General features: G+C 40.6%; 1 protein-coding gene across 2 annotated transcripts in view; it reads right to left on the bottom strand.

The window, feature by feature from the left end:
* Window positions 1-3,798, bottom strand: part of RAB5A (RAB5A, member RAS oncogene family) — a 36,896-nt gene that overhangs the window by 1,993 nt on the left and 31,105 nt on the right. The window lies entirely within an intron of this gene.

Here is a 3,798-nt window from a genome sequence, read left to right as displayed (position 1 = left end):
TGACCTCAGGTGATCCACCTGCTTCAGCCTACCAAAGTGCTGGGATTATAGGCATAAGCCATGGCGCCTGGCCTCATTATTACTTCTATTTTAAAAAAAAATCTAAGTCAATAAAGATGGTGGCCAGCCAATAAGCTTATCAGTAAGTTTATAAAGAAGCTCAGCTCATATCAGCATTCTCCAGGCTGCCACAAACGCTTTTTAGAACAAGTCAGGATAGAAACAAATACCACTGTAATCATCACCCCAACAAAACTTGTCCTCTATTGTGCAACTAATTATCACCCCGAATTACGATAGATCATATCTACTATTTCCTTCCTGGCTTCCACAGCCTTTGGCCTTAAAACATCTATATATATTTTCTCTCTCACACTCTTTTTGTTTAAGAGACAGGGTCTCACTCTGTCACCCAGGATGAAGCGCAGTGGTGTGATCATGACTCACTGCAGCCCTGAGTTCCAAAGTGAGATGGGGTCTCACTTTGTTGCCTAGGCTGGTCTTGAACTCTTGGGCTCAAGCAATCCTTCCGCCTCAGACTTCCACGTGCTGGGACTGCAAGTATGAGCCACCATGCTCGACCTCTTAGTTTTTAAAAGAGAAACTTACACCTTGCAGAGTAACCATCAGCTACCTTGAAATAAAGGGGAAATAGGTAAGAGTTGAATTTTTGAGAATGAACAATTATAATCCATGCTTTGGGCAAAGGACAGATAAGACCCAAGTTAGATGCCTGCATGTGTCAAAACTTAGCATACTGGAGGAAATATACGAATACACAAACATACCTTAGCATGCTAGTGGAAATACACTCAGACACAAACATATCCACATACATTCAGACATACTCAACACTTTGTTGTGATCTTAGTTTGAATGTAGCCTGTAGCCATACTTCTTTTCATTTTGGAGACAAGGTCTCCCTCTGTAGCCCAGGCTGGAGTGTGGTGCAACAATCATAGCTCACTGAAGCCTTGAACTCCTGGGCTCAAAAGATCCTCCCACCTCAGCCTCCCAAGTAGCTGAGACTACAGGGTATGCACCACCATGCCTGGCTTTTTTTTTTTTTTTTGTAGAGACTGGGTCTTGCTCTGTTGCCCAGGCTGGTCTAGAACTCCTGGCCTTGAAGATCATCCCACTGTGGCCTCTCAAAGTACTGGGATTACAGGAGTGAGCCACTGCAACCAACCTCATTTTCTCCTTTTATGGGCTGATGAATCCTAATCTGACTGACCAGTAGCTGTACCTAATCCAAATAGAATTATCCTGAAGACCTCATCTCCAAAAACTATTTCCTAACTTTGAGTCAGAGGAGTCTGGCTTGTCAGATTCAGACAACACACTCAACCAGCAGTTATGGCTTTACCTCTGCCAAGCTCTATACAGCTAGTGGTTGTTCTCTGGAGTGTTCCCACTGATTAAAAAAACTTACCTGCTGGATATACAGATGCTCCTTGACTTAAGATGGGGCTACATCCTGATATATCCATCCTAATTTGTATATTTTTGATTTATGATTTTTTTTTTTTTGAGGCAGAGTCTCACTCTGTCACCCAGGCTGAAGTGCAGTGGCATGATCTCAGCTCACTACAACCTCCTCTGCCTCCTGGGTTCAAGCAATTCTCCTGCCTCAGCTTCCCAAGTAGCTGGGACTACAGGCACATACCACCACGCCCTGGTAATTTTTCTATTTTTAGTAGAGACGGGGGTTTCGACATGTTGGCCAGGCTCATTTCCTAACCAACTCCTGACCTCAGGTGATCTGCCAGCCTTGGCCTCCCAAAGTGCTGGGACTACAGGCATGAGCCACCGCACCCGGCCTCATGTATGGTATTTAAAATTTATGATGGGTTTCTGTATGTAACCCCATAGTAAGCTGAGAATGTACTAAATGCATGTCACTTCGTACCATCAGTAAGTTATAAAATTGTAAGTCAAACCACTGTAAAGTTGGAGATTGCTGTAGTTTGTTTTAATCCGTAAGATCCTTGATGTGCTAAATTCATTTTTTGAAGGGGAAGCAGAATATTAAACATGTCTAAGAGTACTGATTTTAAGAGTGGCTGCACACACTGATCTCTATCAATCTTGTGGACAGACTACTATGGTAAGACTCTAACTTTACCATAGCTTTGACTCAGGTTACTCAGAAATTGAATATACTCTGCTTCGAGATCTGATTGCCTAGTTGCATTGTGGACTTTTTATCCTTTACTTGTTTTACACATTCCATTCTACATCAGCATCAATCATTTTTAGAATCCTAGATGCTGGGTTGCACAATGGATTTGGAAGCCAGGAGCACTGAAGTTCGGAAAGAAAGATTTCCATTGGGCCACTTCTCTGGGACTGGCTCTAGGCTGGTAGCATAAATGGTATTATAATGGTGTATCTCCAGTAAAATGTATTTACAAGCAAAGCCCCACAGATGCTGAACGCTGGTACCTAGGACACAAAATAGCATTATATACTGTATATAATTAACAACTTAGGTTCCGGATTGAGCAATCATGTCTCCCTATTTAGCTTGCTTCCCTAAGTGTTTAAATCAGATGTGAGTGAGCTTAGGAGGCTGAAGGAAGTAAACCAGAATGAGAAACTTTTTAGTCCCTGCATTGATTAGAGTTGTTATGAGTGCACTGTGTGATTTAAGTCACTAATCAAAGTATTCCTTCATAACAAAAAAAAATATAAAAAAAATTACTAATCTAGTGAAGGAAATGGAAAGGCCACAATTTCATTTACACATAGGTTTTCTTTTAAGAAGGGAAACATTCTAATTTCAGAAAAAAACAAAAAACTAAAATATGTAGGCTGCTTTCTAACTCGAAAAATGACTTTATTAGCCTGTTTGAATAAAAAGATACAAACTAAAGTCCATCTGGTAGAGTTTAAATACTGTGAGAAAGGTTTAAAAGTGCAGGCTGATTTGAAAGACCTATTATCTCATTGTTTCCTCTAACTTTTCAGATGTGATTCTGGGTGTAATCTGTCACATTTGTAAAATGAGTATATTATCACACAACCCTGCGCAACTGTGCCAGTATTTCCCCAGCAAACTGCAGACTTGAGTTTTTCAGGAAAACATTTTACATGAGAAACAGGCAAGTTTTTTCCCATTTCAAATGAAGTACCATTAAACTCTGTCACCTAGTGAAAAACAATAAAAATACTTGCAACTTTTACTGGGTTTTCATTATTCTCTGATTCAGCTATTAACTGTTTATTTATATGAGTTCAATTTAAGAGTATTTCTTACTTGGAGTGTGTAAGTAAGGACTGTGAACACCTCAGTTAAGAATCAGTGCTGTAAAATAAAAGGTTTTGTGGGATGCAGGGCACATGAAAACCACAGATGGCAAACTTTGAGAACCATCAAAACATACCCTTCAGGTAGAATCTATACATTAAAACCACTGAAAAGAAGAAAGGCTTAAAAAAAAAATAAAATAAAATCTAAAACCAAAAAACTAAACCAACCTTTATTTTTGTTATAGAAAAAAAGAGGCTTATAATACTACTCCAACTTTGTTACCTATAATCAAAAACTGAAACAGCAATTACCGTCGGTTAAAAGTACCTCAGGGCTAGGCATGGGGGCTCAAGCCTGTAATCTCAGCACTCTGGGAGGCCGAGGCGGGTGGATCACAAGGTCAGGAGATCGAGACCAGCCTGGCTAACACGGTGAAACCCCATCTCTACTAAAAATACAAAAAAATCAGCCAGACATGGTGGCGGGCCTCTGTAGTCCCAGCTACTCGGGAGGCTGAGGCAGGAGAACGGCGTGAATCCGGGAGG

This window comes from Colobus angolensis, unplaced genomic scaffold (assembly GCF_000951035.1).
Source record: "Colobus angolensis palliatus isolate OR3802 unplaced genomic scaffold, Cang.pa_1.0 Scaffold129, whole genome shotgun sequence".
Classification (NCBI taxonomy): domain Eukaryota; kingdom Metazoa; phylum Chordata; class Mammalia; order Primates; family Cercopithecidae; genus Colobus; species Colobus angolensis.
This window is presented reverse-complemented; position numbering and strand designations above follow the sequence as displayed.